This window comes from Camellia sinensis, chromosome 1 (assembly GCF_055761805.1).
Source record: "Camellia sinensis isolate YWXY chromosome 1, ASM5576180v1, whole genome shotgun sequence".
Classification (NCBI taxonomy): Eukaryota; Viridiplantae; Streptophyta; class Magnoliopsida; order Ericales; family Theaceae; genus Camellia; species Camellia sinensis.
Genome location: NC_138961.1, coordinates 201,933,695 through 201,955,080, shown reverse-complemented (window position 1 = coordinate 201,955,080; position 21,386 = coordinate 201,933,695). Strand labels below are relative to the sequence as shown.

General features: G+C 36.2%; 1 pseudogene; it reads left to right on the top strand.

Annotated features, from left to right (window-relative positions):
- The first annotated feature begins 5,312 nt into the window (after positions 1-5,312).
- On the top strand, positions 5,313-21,134 carry LOC114279003 (CDK5RAP1-like protein pseudogene; annotated as a pseudogene).
- The last annotated feature ends 252 nt before the right edge of the window (positions 21,135-21,386 follow it).

Genomic DNA, 21,386 nt, shown 5'->3' with positions numbered 1-21,386 from the left:
TATGTCTTTTCAGTTCATTTTTTCCCACCTCTTCGTTTTTTCCCTTTCTCTCTCCCCTAGGGTTTTCGTGGTCGTCTTTGCTGCAACCTTCAGTTGGTTCTCTCTTGGGATTTGGGCATTTTTCAGTTCCTTCATTCGCATTCTTCGCAACAGGTAAGTTTTTTTTTTTCTTTTTTCTTTGTTTTTTTTCTTCTTCTCATTTTGTTATGTGAATGTGAAGATGCTCTGTTCACATCTAGGGTTCCTTCTTTGTTGTTTTTGGTCCTTCAATCGTGTGTTAGAGTTCTCTCATTGCATCTAGGGTTCGTCCTTTGTTTTTTTTTTTTTTTTTTGCTAGGGTTTAATTCGTGTTTTTTTTTGGGGTTTACATTGGGGATTTTTTTTTCCTACCCTGCCCTGTGAGAATGTGATTTGTTTTCATTCAATTGCTGATTTACTCTCTTCACATACTATAAATGGTTTTCATACATTGTCCCAATACATTGATGTTTTAATTCAGTAATGGCTTTCATATATTGTTTTTTCTCTGTGGCTGCTTATGGTTACTCTAGCATTGATATTTCTTTCATTTCTATTATGCTAATGCTATGACTTTAACTGTTTTTTTTTTTACCCATGTTGGACTAATGTGTTTTGATGGTTTACTTTGGTTTGGATTTGGGGGTTTTCTGATGTTTTTTTGCTGGGTGTCTTGGACTGGGTTTTGTGCCTATCTTGGTGGTTTTGGGTTTGGGTTGTTGGTTTCTTTTGTTATGGGTGGTTTCAGTCATGGTTGAATCTTCCGTTCCTTCCAAGCGTCGTAAATCTACCATGTCTCACCCAAGTTTCAATTAAAAAATTTTAGTCCAAAGAAAAATCCAAACAGTTTAGGGAGTCTTATGTTTCTAGAAAAGTCCATCTTGAGAGAACTATTTTGTCTAGTGTATTTGAGTTACTTCCTATTCGCTCCTTGTTTTACTCTTTAGGAGGTGATCAAGTGTTGGTTTTTTCCGGGCCTCAAAATCTAAGTCTAGTTCGTGAATTCTATTGCAACATACATTCGATTCAGAAAGAAACTCATTACTTTCGTACTTGGGTTAGAAGGAGCCCTATAAAGATCACTGGTGAGGCTTTTCGGTTATTTCTTGGTCTTCCCGAGGTTCTGGATTTTAGGTATCCTCTTCTTACCTGTTCCGGGATTGATTTTGATCAGGTAGCATCTGAACTTTGTGGTTATGACCGGATTTGGATCACCGGGGCACTCATTCAGCAGAATGAGCTTGTTCCTAGGTTTCGTCTCCTTAATCTGATTGTATGTGTGAATATTCATGTCACCTCCCATTCTTCACACATTACCCAGGAGCAAGGGTATGTGTTGTACTGTATTGACCATAGGCTACCCATAAATCTTCCGGCCATGCTCGTTTCGAAAATGATTGCTGTTTAGGAGGGTCGTAAATTTTTGGGTCTTCCTTATGGGTGTTTTCTTACCCGTTTTCTTACTTCTCTTGATATTCCTGTCTCTGATGATGATAAGTTTGCCCATCTTGTCAAACCCATTACCAAGCTCACTGTTTCCCAGAGTCAGGCCCATGTAAGGGGGAGTGTGTCAGGGGTTGGGAGTTCTGGTGCAGGTGATGATGATCCCATTACCGAGGATGAGGAGTTTGAGACAGCCACTGCTGGTGTTCCTGATATACCCAAGATGCGCCCTCGCTCATTTCGTGGCCAGCTGTAGATGTTTGAGCAGTCAGTCACTCGTCGCCTCGATCATTTGAATGCCCACCTTGATACCCTAGACAGCCGACTTGATAAGCAGAGCACCATGTTAGCTCAGATTCTCTCTATGCTTCAGATGCAGCATCCATTATCTCCTCCTTCCTAGTGCTTTTTGCCTATGGTTCCTTGTTGGACAGTTGTATTTACTTGGACAGTTTTTGGTTTATTCTCTTGGCTAGTCTTTTTGCAGGTGTATATGACTGTTTTTTGTCACTTCCGGCCAAAAAGGGGGAGTATGATTTATATGGGATATGATTTGCAGGTTGGATATGTTTGGGATATGTTTTGCTGTATATGGGATATGATTTGCAGGTTGCAGGAGTCTATCATTTGTTTTGATGTTTTGATGTATATGGGATACTTACATGATCTATTTTGATACTCATGATATATTTACATTAATAGTTGTTAGATTTTGACAGGTTATTGGGCTTCTGCTTGTTTTGTTGTCTTGATGGTTTCTTGGTTTGAATAACTATTTTTTCTATGTTTTTTTTTATGCTGACTTTTTTTCCCATCAAGATTGGGTTCATAGTTGGTTTAGCTAGTTCATGTGTTTTAGCTAGATCTTTGAGTTGTAATTGTTTTAGCTCGTGCAGTTGTGTAGGAAATTGTGTTAAAAAGTTTTGTCCGAGTATTGACAAAGGGGGAGATTGTTAGGTCCCTAAGTCTTGTCAATCCCGCGAACAAACTTGTGTGTAATCAAATTGTAATTTCTGTGTTGTTGTGCGTTGCTCGCTCGATCGACCAAGTCCTCGCTCGAGTGAAGGACTGTATCTAGCTTAAAACCTGAAGAGGTCATTGTGCGCTCGAGCAAAGCATTGGTGGCTAGAGCGAAGAACTGCGTCTGCATAAAAACCTGAAAAAGTTTATTCCTTGCTCGAGTGAAGACTTCATGGCTCGAGCGAAGGCACTTATGGAAATCACACGAGATAAGCTTCTCGCTCGAGCAAGCTTCAGAATCCGGATTTCTATAAGTAGTTGGTTTTCTCCAAACTTTAGGATTACTTTTCCAGATCTACTTTGAGGTTTTCTAAGGTTTTCTTGTAGAGAGATTTTTGTGAGTTTTCCTTGATGTTTTGACAGAGTTCTTCACTCATGATCTAAGGTACATACATCAAGGAGCTTGTTACTTTATAATTCAAGAGAGTTCTCTTCGGTGGATTTCGGAGATTCAAACGTGGAATTTCAAAGGAGTTTGATTCTGTACGTAGTCGTTTATTCGACAAACGAAGTTGTGGATTCAACTTCAGATCAATCAGTTTCGAGACGAAAGCGTGGTGAAAGAGTTATAGAAGGTGTGAAGACAAATTGACTGTGTTGGGTAATTTGTGTATTATCTTTATAATCTTTCTTTCTTCAGCAGTGGATTGATTAGTGGCGGTTCGCCTGTGATTTTTTATTACAATTGAAGGTTCTTCAATTGTGGTTTTTTCTACGTAAAAATCGTTTGTGTCGATTTATTGTTTATTCAAAAAAATAACAATCTAAATCACTTTCGTAAGTGCTTGATGATTTAGATTGCGTGTTTTGAATAATTGGGATTTGGAATATTTTAATCTTGATCTAATCATGAATCACTTAGGATTTTCAGTAACAACTGCAAAAAGTAAATAAATTTGGCATCATCGCCAGGTTTTCATATGCATATCCAAGATAAATTTTTAAAGAAATTATTTACTAGTTATAGCTTTAAAAATTAGGGCCCTAATGAATCGCTTTTTTTGTAATTTAGGAAAAAGATTGGCAATGGCATGTCGTTCACAATGATCAGCTACTTTCAATGATATTAAAATAAATTGGAGGAAATCAAACACAATTTGCAAACATGGACCAGTGTGTCCTTAAAAAAAAAAAAATTTGTGACAATAAAGCAAACATGTATTATTGAAAGAAGCAAAAGTACATAAATAGTTAGATGAGTGAGAGGTTACACATCTTTAAAAATTCTCAATAAATTAAAATTGAACTTTCCACAGTTTCACATGTTACAAGCTAAAGAGAACACCCATATGCTAATTGAACAAAAAAACCAAACTGGAATGTTCATATCTTAATACTTCATGCATAACAATACAAAAGAAATCAATATTAAGCCATAGAATACATTTAAAAAAAAAAAAAAAAAAAATCAATTTGAAATGCAAGTCTTGGATTTGTGATGGAAATTTTTTCAAACATAACAACTCAAACCTTGTGTACTAAGGATTCTCCACACAAGATAATGAAATGACCCTTCAACTCTAAAATACACAACAATATGGCAATGTTTCACAGAGGTATTTTATAAAACACAAGAAGGGCTTCTATACCGTCTCCTTTTCCCAACCCTCTTCTGGCTCCCCAACCTCTTCATTCCCCTTAAGAACCCTTATCCCACCTGGTTACAGTTCGCCCCTTGCCATAGCCCCTTCAACCCTCTACTACCATAGATCCATTGCCTCCTTCCCTCTTATCCATAACCACAAGACTACTCTTTTCTCTACCACAAATCTGAAATGCCTGTTCTTTCCCTCCCTATTATAGCACCGCTAGCCCTCCTCCTCTTACACCGCACCTCTGTTACATCATTCTATCCCCACCACAGCGCCACCACGTTACTGAAAACCCTTACCCCACCATTAAACAACTACGAGAGAGAGAGAGAGAGGCCATGCCTTTGTAAGAGAGAAGGGATGCCGAGTTCACTGTGAGGGAGATTGGAAGAGGCTAAAGAGATGTTGACATTGAGCATACAATGAGGTGCTAGGGTTTTATTTGGAAAAAGTTTCAAAACGACGTTTTTTGTCCTCATAAATTCAACCTTCTTTGGAAATGAAGGATCCATGCCTACATAAATTCAACATTCTTTGGAAATGAAGGATCCATGCCTACTGAGAGTCATGGAAGAGAAAAAGTTTGGAATATATTTTTTATATAAAAACAATATATTCAAAAATATGTACAATCACATGTTAATTAAAAGTTGTGATTAAAATATATATATAATCACACTTAATTAAAAAGTGACATAAAAAATAAATAGGGCAAATTACAAACACCCCCCTCGAGATTTGATAAAAATACAGATTCCCCCCTGAGGTTTGAGAAATTATAAATTGCCCCCTGAGGGTCAAATTTTCATAACAAATTAGGGAAAATTAGGAGGGAATCTATATGAAAATAAAAACTACAGGGGGCAATTTGTTATGGAAATAAAACCTCAGGGAGCGGGATGTAATTTTTCAAACCTTAGGGGGAAATCTGTATTTTCACCAAACCTCGAGGGAGTGTTTGTAATTTGCCCAAATAAATATTATCGCACTCAATCAAATTAAATGTGATTAAAATATCAATCTAATTTTTTTTATTACACTTTCAATAAAAGTGAAATATTTTTATTTATTAAAGTGTGATCTTTAACTGTTTTTGTAGTAGTGTGGCTTTGACTATTCATAGAGATCTATGGTCTTTCAAGCGATGTTTGGAAACTTCTGCATGCTTGCAAATTTTTCTTATGTACATTCAATGATGTTAGAATTGTTTCACATAGTCCTAGTTAGTGCTCATACTTTATGAAGACTTATTTCAGCCCTACCCCAGTTTCTGAAACTCTTTCTAGGGGCTGCATATATCATGAAACGTATGGATGTCAGATGAATATTAATGACATGGAGATCGTCTTATCTATTATGAATAAAGTTGGATACAAGGATGTCGTGGAGGTTCCAGAGAGTGCAGAGAATTTTTTATCAATACTTGTGCTATTAGGGACAATGCAGAACACAGGGTGCGGCAGAGGCTTAATTATTTTTGGTTTCTAAAGAGGCACTGGAAGAGCAATGTCTCTATCGGGAGGTCACAATCCCTCCATCCACCAAAAGTTTTTGTGTTGGGGTGCATGGCTGAGAGGTTGAAGGATAAGATATTAGATGCAGATAAGAAGGTTGATGTGGTCTGTGGTCTTGACGCTTACCGAGACTTGCCACGACTATTAGAAGAGGTAGACTATGGTCAGAAGGCGATCAACACTATACTTTCACTTGAAGAAACTTATGCTGCTATCAGTCCTGTGGCCATCTCCAAAAATTCAATCGCTGCTTTTGTCTCTGTAATGAGGGGCTGTAATATGTGTTCATTTTGCATAGTTCCTTTCACTAGAGGCAGATCACGTCCTGTTGCATCAATTGTGAGAGAGGTAGCAGAGCTTTGGAAAGAAGGCATGAAAGAGGTAAGTAACACTCGTTGGTCAGGGTGTAAATAGTTATAATGACGCATCTGGGGCTGAAATAGATGTTGAACCAGGAGCCAATTGGAAGTTTAGTGAAGGTTTTTCCATCACGTGCAAGGTGAAAAAAATGGGTCTACACTTTGTTGATCTCCTGGATCAACTTGCCAGATGTTGGGATAAGCAGTGACTTCATATGTGGTAAGAGGCTCTTGAAATCTTACGCTTTTAGGATTTATGCTTACCATTTTATGGTGCCTAGACCCTACACCATTGATTGGATAATTACAAACATCTTGAAAACATTTTTAGGATATGTTTGGTATTATTTAATTCTTGTTTGCATTTTTCACTTTTGGGCTGTTGGATGTAAGAATGACAAAAAAGTTTGAAAAGGTAATTCTTTGCTAATCATTTTTGTTATCGATGGACCTGAATATTTGAAAAATCAGAAAGTATCTAGCATTGTTTCCTGATAAGTTTTTCCGTTTTTTTTTAGGCAGTTCTTCAAAATGATTTCATAAAAGCCATTTAGCCTTTGTTTCCTTTCCATTTTTAACGTCTTTTAAAACAGAAAATAATTTTTAAAATGGTTCTAAATAGACCCTAATTTACATAAACTACTTCTGTATGCTCATTGCATGTTAAAACTTTCAACAGAACTGATGGCCAATCGATATTTCCTCTGTGGATGACTTGCAGATACTATATGTTATTGTGTGTGAAAAAGCCAATTATCTATAGTTGTTATTGTCTGCATTCATATGTTCCTTGATACTTGTGATTTTCTTTCTGCAGGCTTCTGTGGTGAAACAGAGGAGGAACACGAAGACACACTAAGCCTTATAAAGGCCGTTGGTTGTGACATGGCATGCATGTTTGCATATAGCATGAGGGAGAAAACCCATGCCCATAGGAATTATGTCAATGATGTTCCTGTTGTATAAATTGTGGGGTCACATAGAACAAATAAATTAATATTTCATACTTGCAATTATAGACTACAACCTCATGCTAGAAATTACAAGTAGAAGAACAGAAATACATAAAATAAAATTGCAGAAGAAAGCAAACCGAAACTTGTACTAGACAGTGTCCTTAAAACAGATTCACCGCCTCACCGGTTGAGTACTAGAGGTTGTTCTATGTCTGTCTCCCAGGATACGACGGTTGGACCAGCTATGCAATGCACCGACTGAATAGCTTCGGTGAAGAGAACTTTGAAGCGCTCTCTTTCAGGAAGAATATAATATAAACTTAAGGAAATTTTTGACAGGAAGAGCAATACAATTTTCTGGTGTTGAAGAATGAAGGAGAGGGTCTCCTTTGAGAGAGAAAAAGGCTCTTGCAACAAATGCAAGAGATTTAATTTTGCAAAACTCTCAATTAATGGCAATTCAATCCATCATCATTATATTTTGCAAAACTCTCAATTGATGGCAATTCAATCCATCATCATTATAAAGGAGTTACACCCATTTTATACACATGTGTAATGTGTATAATTCTGCAGCCACCTTTTCCGACACCTCTTTCATGAGGCCAACTTAATGAGTCAATTTCTCATTCAAATCTTAATGGTTTTTAGTCATTCTTTTTGTGGTGTAAAGATTTTATTACAAAGAATCTAAACTCACTTTACTCCACCTCAATTGAGGATTGGCACCCACTTTAATATTGCATTAAAGTTACCAAAAAATCATTCTTTTTCCAACAATCCCCCACATGAATAAAAATTGACCAAATAACAACAAACGGACAATGCTTAACAACAAAGACTCGGAGAGAGTGCAATGGAAGAACCCCAGCATCGAAAAGGGTAGCTTTTGGCTTTGAACCCCTCCTAGTGAAGTCTATCGGATTTACTGGTTGTCCAGTGAACACAAAGTCTTGAACTGTTCTGCCGTTTATGTAAACCAAGACAACAGACCTCACATAGGAATTACTCCAACCATTGTTCTGTTCTCACTGTTGTGTCTGGTTTGGCCCTGGAACACTAGCCTGGTTTTGTGAGTGGTTTAAAGATTTAGGCCCTGTCAATTCTTATAGAAGCGGCACCACTTCACACTCACGTAGGTGACTCTACTTGAGTATCATGCTATACTCAACTCAACACATTAGAGTCATTAAAAGCTCAACTTAACCTTTATACTTGCAAGTATCACTAATAAAAGGAATGGCTGGAGGTTTAACCTCCTCAATGACATACCACCGTTACACACAATTAGGTTGTCCCATTGAACCTAGTTCTTGGGATCTCCAGTCAACTAGGTTGGGTTTTCCATTCCGGTAGCATTACTAAAGGCTTTAACCTCATTCCTTTTAACGACGTTTCTACTAACTCTCGAGTTAACCCTTTGGTTAGCGGAAATGTTGTCCTTAGACTTTACATAGTCTAAAGTGACATCTCCGTTCGAGAGTGGTTGCCGTATGGAATTATCTCTACGATGAATATGTCTAAACTTTCCATTATACATATTACTCTGTGCCTGTTCAATCACCGATTGGCTGGCACAATGAATACAGATGGCAGGCACAAGTTTCGGCCAACGTGGAATATCCTTAACGAACTAACGAAGCCATTTAGCTTCTTCAGTTGCTTTATTCAAAGTAATAAACTCAGATTCCATCGTTAATCTCGATATACACGTTTGCTTAGAAGATTTCCAAGACACGGCTGCCCTTTTGAGGGTAAACACATAACCACTAGTGGATTTGGAGTCTTTTATATCAGATATCCAATTAGCGTCACTATACCCTTCTAGTACCGCTGGGTATCTGGTATAATGCAGCCCATAACCCTGGGTGTAGCGTAGATAACCTAACACCCGCATAATGCCCCTCTAATGAGTAGCATTCGAATTACTCGTGTATCTACTAAGCCTGCTAACAAAGTAGGCTATATCCGACCTTATACAGCTCATCAGATACATCAAATTTTCAATGACTCGAGAATATTCTAGCTGAGAAATACTCTCACCATTATTCTTGGTCAAATGTAGACTCACGTCTACCGATGTCCTAGACACACTTGTATCTAATTTACCAAAGTTCTCAAGTATTTTCTCAATATAGTGAGACCAAGAAAGTACAATACCCTTAGATGTTCTGGCAATCTTAATACCCAGAATGACATCTGTAAGGCCTATATCTTTCATATCAAACTTAGAGTTTAACAACCTCTTGGTAGTTCAAATCATTTCATTATTACTACCAACAATGAGTATGTCATCAACGTATAGACACAAAATAACATAACTCTGTCAATGTCTTTGACATATACGCATTTGTCACACCTACACCCATTGATTTTGAACCTATTTGACAACATAGCGTTGTCAAACTTCTCATGTCATTGCTTAGGAGCTTGCTTCAAACCATACAATGATTTGACAAGCTTACAGACTTTCTTTTTTTGTCCTGGAGCTGAAAACCACCCAGGTTGCTCCATGTAGATTTCTTCATTCATATCTCCATTTAAGAAAGTTGTCTTTACACCCATCTAATGTATCTCCAGACCACATAAAGCTGCTATCGCAATCACCATGTGTATGTGTTAGGTTTTATTCTTGGCAACCCCGTTTGACAAAACTCCTTTCAGTTGTATTTGTTTTCGCACCTTTTATTTCAGTGAGGCTATGAGTTTATTAGATACGAATCTAACCCGAATCGTGCCTTTGTCAATTTCCATGGATCAAAATCGAGGTTGTAATAGGATTAAGTTTTCCAGATTTTCCAATTTTAGTTGTCCCGTTCGAGCGGGGAAAGTGACGCTCGAGCGGGGATTGCAAGCTCACAGCATCTCTGCTTCGCCTGAAAAAGTACTAGATGGTGTGATTCGACGCTCGAGCGTGGAAACTTCCGCTCGAGCGTGAAGCCTATGTGAATCACACAATTTTGAAGCCTCCGCTCGAGCGAGAATTCCCACGCTCGAGCGGACCGCGCGAACACAGATTCTTGGATTTCTATAAGGAATTGGTTTTCTTCCAAAACTAGGATTACTTTGGATTTCTATAAGTAGTTGGTTTTTCTCCCAAAACTTGGACAAGTCCTCCAGATCTTCTTTTTGGATTCTAAGGTTTATATCTGGGGATATTTTGCTAGTTTTCTTTGATGTTTTCATTGAGTATTCAACTTATGGTTTAAACAGTATACATCAAAGGTTTGTTTATTCATTCTACACAAAAAAGAGAGTTGTTCTTTGGTGGATTATGAAGAATTTGAGCCTGAAGCGTTGGTGGATTCCGGAGTGGCTCATCGTCAAGAAAAATCCGAGGTGAAGACGGGGTTGGAAAAGGCACATAGAGGTTGGTTCAATTCGAGCGTGGATTCGCTAGGTAATTGAGAGTATACCTGTGTAATTCCTTTATATCTTCTTAGTGGATTGTTTTGTGGCTGTTGCCCGTGGTTTTTTTTATCACAATTAGAGGTGTCCAATTGTGGTTTTTTCAAGTAAAATCATTGTATCGATTTGTCTTGATTGTTTGATTGGGATTGTTATATACTGCTTAAAATTGATACATAATCACAAATCAACATCTAGGGGATTTCTAGATTTTTCAATTGGTATCAGAGCAGGTTGCTTGTTTGTTTTTTTTTAAAAAAACTTTTGAGCGAGATCTTGTTTGATTTGTGATAATGGATTCAATTCGTGAGGAAAATTCTATGGTTCGACCACCCCTACTTGACGGATCCAATTATTCTTTTTGGAAAGCTCGGATGAGATCGTTTTTGAAATCTATAGATGAAAAAGTTTGGCAATCTGTCATGAATGGGTGGACCAAACCAACAATTACCGTTGATGGAGTAACTTTACCCAAACCAATTGAAAAGTAGGACACAATTGATTACCAAAATAGTAGCTGGAATAGTAAAGCTATCAATTCTCTCTTTTGCGCTGTCACACCTGAAGAGTTTAGTCGAATTTGCAATTGTAAAGTCGCAAAAGAGGCTTGGGATATCTTACAAATTATTCATGAGGGCACTCCTTCTGTTAAACGCTAAAAACTTCAAAGGCTCACGTCTAGTTTCGAAAACCTTTCAATGAAAGATAGTGAGACATTTGATGAATTTTATGCGAAGTTGAGTGACATTGTAAATTCCAACTTCAATTTAGGTGAAAAAATATCAGAATCCAAAGTTGTGGGAAAAATTTTGAGATCCTTGCCCGATCGGTTCCAACCAAAAGTTACGACTATTGAGGAGGCTCAAGATGTTGATAACCTCAAGCTGGATCAGTTGGTTGGAAATCTCCAAACTTATAAGGCACATAGGAATTTCAAAAAGAAACAAAAAGATATTGCTTTTAGTAGTGCTCATAGAGTTTGAGAGGATTCTGATGAGGATTGTGAGATAGATTCCAAGATTACAGATACTTTTATAAAACAATTTAAAAAATCTTTTCTGAAAAAGAATCCTAAACTTTTGAAATCTACTCATACTTATAAATCTAAAGGCAAAGATAAACTCAAAATTAATCCTATAGTCAAGAAGGAGAAAGGAAAGATACAAGGGAACTCTAAAAGAATCCAATGCTATGAATGCCAAGGATTTGGCCACTTTGCTTCAGAATGCCCCACTCGTTTGAAGAAAAAGAAAACCCTCGCCATCACTTGGGATGATGAACGGAATCTGATGAAGATGAAAGTGACAATGAAGATCAAGGCGAAGAGGGACATAAACAATTCCTTACTTTCATGGTGGCTTCTGAAACTGAAGGACAAACAGAGTATCCGAAGAGCCCGGTTGAAAATACCACTGATGATGAATCCTCGGGAAGTGATGATGAAGAGCTTGAGCAAGCTTATGAAAAGTTGTATAAGGAATCTCTTAAGTTATCCAAATTAAATGACAAACTCACTACGAAACTCAAAGCAAGTGAAAGTGAGAATGTCAAATTAAAATAGGAGATTCCCGAGGGTAGGATTGATGCCATCAAGATAGCTAATGATCGACAAGCTCTTTGTGCAAAACTCTTGACTTGTGAGACAGAGAGGAATGAGCTACAGGAAATCTATGCAACATATGAAGAAAAAATTGAAACTCTCGAGATATCTCAAGTTGCTTTGGAAGAACTAATGATCAAGAAAGAGGAAGAACTCAAGTGTGCCATGGTTACCATTGGTCTTTGGAACAAAGGATCAAAGACTTTGGACAATATCATTGGGTCTCAACAAATCTATTTTGACAAGAGTGGCATTGGGTTTGGTGGTAAGAAATAGCAAAAACAGAGTGCTTCCACATCTCATGATACAAGAACCCAAGGAAAGGGGGAACAAAAAATTCAACATAAGGATGGACTTCTCAAACTTCCTAGAGTTGGTAAGGTAAAAGAAAAGAAGGTACACCCTGTACACCCTGTTTTTATTTGTCATCATTGTGGTATGCAAGGTCATATTCTCCCTTATTGTTATAAGTTGCATAGGAGAGTGTCTTTGCCTAGACTTAAAAGTTGGAAGTTGGAAGCCAAGTTGAGACGGGTTCCCATTGCAGCGGAAAGGAACTACAACGTCAAGACACCACCCAAGAACTGTAATTCTCACAACTTTATTCGTACTAAAACAGTTTAGGTGAGAAAACTTGACTTGTGTAAATTTGTTTTTTCATTTTAGTTTTTGGGTTTCTGTGTGTTTTTTTTTTTTTTTTGTCATTACATATGTGCTTGTTCTTTTTTTGCCTTGCTTTATTTTTGAAAAAAAAAATCCCAAAAAGATTTTCTTAGTATGGTTTTGCAAGCTTGAAATTTTTGAGTGGTCCTTGGTGCATATTGGAATTGATGGGAATATCCATTACATATTAATATATGTGTGCTTTCTGTGGTCATTACTCATTTTGGAGTGCGTGTTTTTTGATTAGTATGTCTCATTCTGTACACACTCTTGGATTAGCAAATTTTGGAGTCTTCCGCCTTAGTGATTTTTTTTCTATGGACTTCTGTCATTGATCTTTTGCATTCCTAGAGAAATTGACCTATACTAGCATATCTTGGGTGATGTTGAGTCTCTTAACCACCTACCATCTTTTTGCATCTCCACGGTTTTCCCCTCTATTCTTTGTAGTCCAGCCATGAGGAAAAGGCTACCTCAGAGTCACCAACCAGGCCATCCTTATTATATTCATGCTTCTCTGGTTCGGTTTCCATACTCTTGAGCGTGTCAGCCGCCAATGAGTGTGAAAAAGAAAAAGAAAAAGAAAAAGAAAGAAAAGAAGAAAAAATTATGCAAAAGAAAGAAAAAATGTGCAAAAGAAATAGTGTGAAAAAAAAAAAAAAAAAAGATTCATTGATTGAGGGGGAGCCTCCACCTTTACTCACCAAATACCCCTTGATTCCTAGTGGTTTGACTTTCCTTTGTTGTGCTTAGATTCTCTTGTCGGAGGTCCAACTTTCAGATCACTACTAGGATTGAATCTAGTGTTTGTCGAACTCCAAGAGTCACACACACACCTTTCTTACGGGATCTATGCTTTTCACATAATACATCACTTTCTTTCATGAGGAATCTTCTACAGACTGTGCACATTGTGTTTACTAGTAATTGTACTTCTTGGATAGTCTTGTGTGTTTTAAGGTACTAATCTGAAATTTCTTGCTTGCTCCACCATATTATTTTTGTCGTTTTCTTCTTGTTCACTGTTTTCAGTGTTTGTGGTTGCTTTTAGTGAGGGGGAGTTTGGTTCATCTTGACTTGGGTTGGTTTATGATCTTGCTTTTGTTGTTTGAGAGTTGTTTCAAGATAATCGTGTCATATGTCTATTGCTTTTTCATATACTCTTGTGGGACTAATAGTTGTTTTGGAGATTGTAGCACTAATAGCTGTTTTACAGATCATGACCTTGAGAAAGAAGTTGGGTTTTTTTGGCTGTAATGGGTTGGGGTGTTTAGGATTTTATTTGTTAGGTGTGTTTTGTCATGGCATTGCCAAAGGGAGAGATTGTTAGGTTTTATTCTTGGCAACCCCGTTTGACAAAACTCCTTTCAGTTGTATTTGTTTTCATACCTTTGATTTCAGTGAGGCTATGAGTTTATTAGATGCGAATCCAACCCGAATCGTACCTTTGTCAATTTCCATGGATCAAAACCGAGGTTGTAATAGGATCAAGCTTTCCAGATTTTCCAATTTTGGTCGTCCTGTTCGAGCGGGGAAAGTGACGCTCGAGCGGGGATTGCAAGCTCACAGCATCTTTGCTTCACCTGAAAAAGTACTAGATGGTGTGATTCGATGCTCGAGCATGGAAACTTCCGCTCGAGCGTGAAGCCTATGTGAATCACACAATTTTGAAGCCTCCGCTTGAGCGGGAATTCCCACGCTCGAGCGGACCGCGCGAACATAGATTCTTGGATTTCTATAAGGAATTGGTTTTCTTCCAAAACTAAGATTACTTTGGATTTCTATAAGTAATTGGTTTTTCTCCCAAAACTTGGACAAGTCCTCCAGATCTTCTTTTTGGATTCTAAGGTTTATATCTGGGGATATTTTGCTAGTTTTCTTTAATGTTTTCATTGAGTATTCAACTTATGGTTTAAACAGTATACATCAAAGGTTTGTTTGTTCATTCTACACAAAAAAAAGAGTTGTTCTTTGGTGGATTATGAAGAATTTGAGCCTGAAGCGTTAGTGGATTCTGGAGTGGCTCATCGTCAAGACAATTCCGAGGTGAAGACGGGGTTGGAAGACGCACATAGAGGTTGGTTCAATTCGAGCGTAGATTTGCTAGGTAATTGAGAGTATACCTGTGTAATTCCTTTATATCTTCTTAGTGGATTGTTTTGTGGCTATTGCCCGTGATTTTTTTATCACAATTGGAGGTGTCCAATTATGGTTTTTCCACGTAAAATCGTTGTGTCGATTTGTCTTGATTGTTTGATTGGGATTGTTATATACTGCTTAAAATTGATACATAATCACAAATCAACATCTAGGGGATTTCTAGATTTTTCAGTATGGATGTAATCCTTGTCACATGTGAATACGTATAAAAGTAATGCAGGCCTTCTCGCTGCTTGTATCCTTTGATAACTAGCATAGCTTTATACTTATCAATTGATCCATGTGCTTTGATCTTTCTTCTAAAGATCCACTTGCTCCCCAAGGCCTTACTGCTTGAGGGTAGATCAACCATACTTCCCAAGTATGGCTTTATAAGATGGAGTCAATCTCACTCTTAATTGCTTTTTTCCACAAAGGATTTTCAGATGAAGTCACAGTTTCATGAAAAGTTCGAGATTCGCCCTTTAACATAAAAGTCAAGAAGTCTGAACCAAAAGACTTTGCGGTCCTAGCCTTTTTACTCCTTAGCTCATCTACTTCCTTATCTTGATCATCGACTTGATCATCTATGTGATCATTGTCACCTTCAATTTCTTTCATGGAACTCGGAACCTTTTCTTGGATACGACAAGAAAATACATTTTCAAAGAAATACGCATTTCTGGATTCCATGATAGTATTCTTGTATATATCTGGAATAGCAGACTTAAACACAAGAAATCAATATGCACCGTTATATTGTGCATGACCGTTGAATACAAAGTCAATGGGTTTTTAGGCTTATCTTAACCCTCTTGGGTTTAGGTATTACCACTTTTTGCATGATACCCCCACATTTGTAGAATTTATACAAAAGCTTTTGGTCTTTTCTAAAAATTCATACAGGGTCCTTAAACAATTCCTTATGTCACAATGATTATAAGACTTTCATAATCATGTCACAGTAAACATATTCCCAGACTGTCATTAACCGAATTAGGTCTTTCTTAAATTCAAGGCATCAAAACAAGTTTGGTCCAACATATCACTCTGAAGTCAATAGCCTTACTATTTGAAATCACAAACCTAGTGATCAATAGTCTACTATTCGGAACTTCATAACATGCAAGTAGTTTTATCACTAGGAATCACTCATTTCTTATCATGTGGTTAGTAGACTCTCCACTACTAAGAATCATAATGTTTTGATATATGATCAGTAGTCACTCCACTACTAGGAATCACAATGTCTTGACATAAGATCAGTAGACCATTTCATTACTAGGAATCATCAGTCTTGATATATGATCAGTAGACTCTTTTACTACTAGGAACCATCATGTCTTAACGTATGATCAGTAATGTATTTATTACTAGGAATCACATTCTCATAACTGTGTAGCCAGTGGTTTAACACCTCCTAGGAACCACCAGTTTCCCATCTTTGTGATCGGTGATCTTGCACTCACTAGAAGCCACTAATTTAAGAATATACTTGGAATTTTAAAAATTCAAAAAATATATTCACCCACCCTATTGGGTTGTCTCATTTTTCCTTTCAACCAAAGTCACATAGCAATCATATATGTTATGATTGACACAAGGATAACATACTAATCGCCTCTAATTAATTCAGAGATATTATCATGCAATTTTATGATTTTCTTTAATCACATTTGATCTCTCTAGATCTTCCTTTAAGAACCTCGCAAAGTTTAAGGTTGTCAAGTGGAACAACATTTCCTATTGTCACCTCTTGAAGCCATTTCTGAAAAATCACAACAAAATTTCATTATTTTGTTTTTCCAGAAACTACACTTAACACTAGAAAATCCCGAAGTCTGAAATTCAATTCAAAACTGATCTCACCACTTACCTTATAATCGAACATGGTTAAGAAAGTTTCCAAGAAGACTGGAGGGGTCACATCGATCCTACTTAAGACCCAATTAACCTTAGACAAAACTTTCAAGAGCATGTTAACTCTTAATTTATGAGAAATAAATTAAGTTTTTCAGGGAATAAACCAGGTTAAATAAACCATTTCCCAAGCAAATAAAATTTGCTACCAGAATTACACCACTCATAAAAGTTAACTGGTACTCCCGGAACTGAGCCCATTATTTCTGGAAAAAAAATCGCAAATGGTTTAGCCAATGCTAAAATTTAGTTTCTTTTCTCAACACCAAAATACTTTGGAAATAATCAGATTATAACCAAAAACTTTCTCTGAACTTGGTTTTCCAACACTTTGGGAATAAAAAGATTAAACCCAAAGAATTCCTCAAACTCCAAAAGTTTGAAACCAAATCCGTCTTAGTTGTCATTTTTGAACAAATAAGAACTACTCTTTAGCCAATGCTAAACACTTTGGTTTCTAATTCAGAAAGCCAAACCAAGTTTCAAACTTACAAGCAGTGTAAAAAATTGCTACAGCAATGATTAAGCAAATAAAATTTGCTTTTACATAATGGTAAAAAACCATACCAAAATCTCAAGCAAAAATTACTTCAAAATAAGACAAGTAAACCAATTCAATAGACGATTGTAAGTAGTTCAAAAATTTCTTTCCATTCGGATTTATATATATATATATATATAAATATATATTTCCATTCCCTTTTGCATAGGTATTCCTACAAGGAAAGTTAGTAGAAAACCACAACATAATACAAAGAAACTAATCTAAAGAAACTGTAACAGAATAAATTAATTTAATAGCCAAATTAAATTAAATTAAAATGCTAGACAAGTTATACAATTAAAAGTACAACTCCCAAATAAATGACAAACCTTATAACTCTAAAATTAAATTAAAAAATTAATAATCAAGGGTTCTATAAAATTATTACAAATGTTACAAACCTTATACCTCCTAAATAATTAAAATTCTAGTCATGAGTTACAAATCAATTTAATTCACAATAATAAATAAATTAAATTAAATTAATATGCAAGAGTTACATATAAACCTATAACTCTAAGCATTGAATTATTTAATAATTGTGAGTTATGTATGAAATTAACACATAATAAATTTGAACATAATGCTGGCAATTCACATGTAAAATTGCAAATAATTCTAAAATCTAGAAAATAGGTAGCATGTCAAAAAATTGCAACACCCATAAGCATGCACATTATATGATAAAATTAAATGACATGCAAATCATGATAGGGAATTAACACAACATAATACACTAGAAATCATACAATAAGCATGTAACAAAAATTAAAAACTAGAACATTTTTTAACTTGCAAATTGAATTATAAAATTATCAATTATAAGCATATAATTTTAGGAAGCAAGTGACATGTAAATAATTATAGAAAATTAGAAGCAATTTAACATGCAAATTATATTGTAAAATTAGAACCATGCAAATGTAGTTTTGTTCCTAAACAGCAACATGCAATTTGTGTATACAAATGAAACAGTGCGACTACATTGTACAAACATGAAATTGTTTTGATGGCACACAAAATAGATATATTCATTACTAAGAATGAACCTATACAAAATGGATTTATTCATTAATAAGAATGAACCTATACAAGAAGGCATGAAGATATTTGTATGTGCAAGCAATAAGTAGAATTTTGAATCATGCAAATAATTTACATAAAATCGTATAGTAGCATTTCCATAAAACAGTGAGCAATTGTAAATAGTCTACAATCCTTATGAATTTATAATTGATCAATTTCAAGAAAACATGATAAGCAACAGTAGACTACTGATTGTTGGTTTTTTTTTTTTTCCCCCAATACAATAAACCTTATATCATGCAATATAGGAACTCATAGAAACAACACATCAGCATGCAAACCAAATTGCTTTACAATCATGTTCAGTGATATACAAGAAACAGTAACCTTAATTAAACAAAAAAATGAATCTGTGCAATAGAAGCAAATTTATGGGACACGAGGATGACTTAGAATTTCTACACATGATCCACATATGTGTTCAATTACATAAGACACAATTCCTATTCATGAAACAGTGAACAATCTTATAACAGTGTACAATCCTAGGAAAAATAATTAATCCAATTACATATGAAATTATTTGTTCCAATTTCATGAAAAAATACTAATCGATTTTAAATTTGTTGTATAAATTGTGGGATCACATAGAACAAATAAATCCATATTTCAAATTTGCAATTATAGACTACAACCTCATGCTAGAAATTACAAGTAGAAGAATAGAGATACATAAAATAAAATTGCAGAAGAAAGCAAACCGAAGCCTATACTAGACAATGTCCTTAAAATAAATTCGTCGCCTCACCGGTTGGGTGCTGCAGGTTGTTCTACGTCTGTCTCCCAGGATACGACTGTTGGACCAGCTATGCAATGCACCGACTGAATAGCTTCAACGAACAAAACTTTACAGCACTCTCTCTCAGGAAGAATATAATATAAACTGAAGGAAACTTTTGACAGGAAGAGCAACACAATTTTTTAGTGTTGAAGAATGAAGAAGAGGGTCTCCTTTTACACAGATGAAGGGAGAGAGAAAAAAGCTCTTGCAACAAATGCAAGAGATTTAATTTTGTAAAACTCCCAATTGATGGCAATTCAATCCATCATCATTGTATTTTGCAGAGTCCAGATCCTCTCCAGTGTTTTCCTGCAGTGGTTCCTGCTGTGGTGCCAAAACGAAAGCTTCTCGCTCTAACACTTCATTCCCAAATCTGAGACCCAAGAAATCTGATTTTGACTCAAGAAATGGGCTTCTCTAACACTCTTAACACTCGTTCTTTTTTCCAGCTGCTCTTCGGGTTTTGACTCAAGAAAACAACCCAAATCTGATTTTGATTGGCAAAAATCTGATTTTTTCTTTTGATTTCTTTGCTCTGTGACAATCACATTGTTCATCCTCTTCACTACACTCTTTATTCTTTCTCTTAATCGAATTTGGGTTTGGGTTCGGAAACTAACGAATGAAGACGAGGAGAGGATGAAGATGTTGAATGTAATCATATACTTGAAGGTTTTGAACTAGTAATGGCTGAAAGATGTAAATCCCAATCTTTCTCTATGGCAAAAATCTGAGCTACCACTATATATATATATATATATTTATATCATAACTCTCTATTGCTCCAATCAATCACAATTTCTCACCATGAGTCTGCAACAAACCACTCTAAACACAAATTAAACTCAACCCATCAATTTCACCTGGCAATACACCAATTTCTTTTAATGAAAACACAAACTAACAAAGAAATTGGCCTTTTCAATTTCTGGGTTTCATAGTTTTAGAAATTGGTTTTGCCTTTTGTTTCCATTTTGATTGTTCATGCATCTAAACCAACTTGCAAGAGGAGATTGAGTTTTTTCTATTGTGGAGGTGCCATATCTCTCTTCCTTGTGCAAAGAAACCCTAGATTGAAATCATAGTGACAACATTGTACTCCCAACGAAAACGTAAATGCGAGAAAAAGATGAAGCCCCTTTTTTTCAGAGGCTTAGGCGGCCATGACGGCGGCGATGGTAGCATGAGAGTATTCCGACGAGGTAAGAAGGCAAAGGATCTCGTTGGTGATGTCGGTGATTCCCCTTCCTCTTCCTTCCTTCTTCTTCTCTGTCGTCTTTGTGGTCCCTCTCTGATTTGGGTCTCAGATTTGGGAATGGAGTGTAAGAGCGAGAAGCTGATAAAAATAAAAATAAAAAAGGTACCAAAACGACATCGTTTTGGCACCACAGCAGGATCCACTGCAAGAAAACACTGCAGAGAATCTGGACTCGTATTTTGCAAAACTCCCAATTGATGGCAATTCAATCCATCATCATTACACCCATTTTATACACATGTGTAATGTGTATAATTCTACAGCCACCTTATCCAATACATCTTTTATGAGGTCAACTTAAAAAATCAATTTCTCATTCAAATTTTAATAATTTTTTATCATTCTTTTTGTAGTGTAAAGATTTCTTTACAAAGAATCTAAATTCACTTTACTCCACCTCCATTAAGGATGGGCACCCACTTTAATAATGCATTAAAGTTACCAACACATCATTCTTTTTCCAACCGTTTCTGATGCCGTCAAGCAGAGGAGGTTGGTAGAACTCATCAAGGCTTTTCGTGAGAGCACAGGTCAATGTTACGACTCCCAAATCGATACTGTTCAACTTGTGTTAGTTGAAGGACCCAACAAGAGAGCTTTGGAAACAGAGTTCATCGGTAAGACTGACAGAGGTCATAGAGTGTCATTTGCTAATCTCCCAGTCCCAGATCGGGATGATGATTATAATGGGAAGCAGAATCCAGGGTTGGAGACTATGTATAGAAGTTCGGATATCAAATTCAACAAAAGCATCTCTATTTGGATAAGCCCTTGCTATAACTAAATTAAGCTCATTTTATGACAAGGGTGCGGTTTGGTGCAACTTATTGTAATCTAAAGTTGATAATCAGAAAAAAGAAATTAAAAGTACTCTTTTTCCAGCTTCTAAATAATCATTTTTTCTCAATTTATTTAAGTTATTTCTATCTAAAAAATTATAAACAGAAGTTATAACAAATAGTCTGACACACATTCCTAAATTAAAATAAGTTATAATCACCCCTATAACCCACACCTAACACCTCCAATGCAGTAGGTGATGAAGCAATTGCTTGTGTAAAGAGAAACTGCAGTTGCTTAAGAGG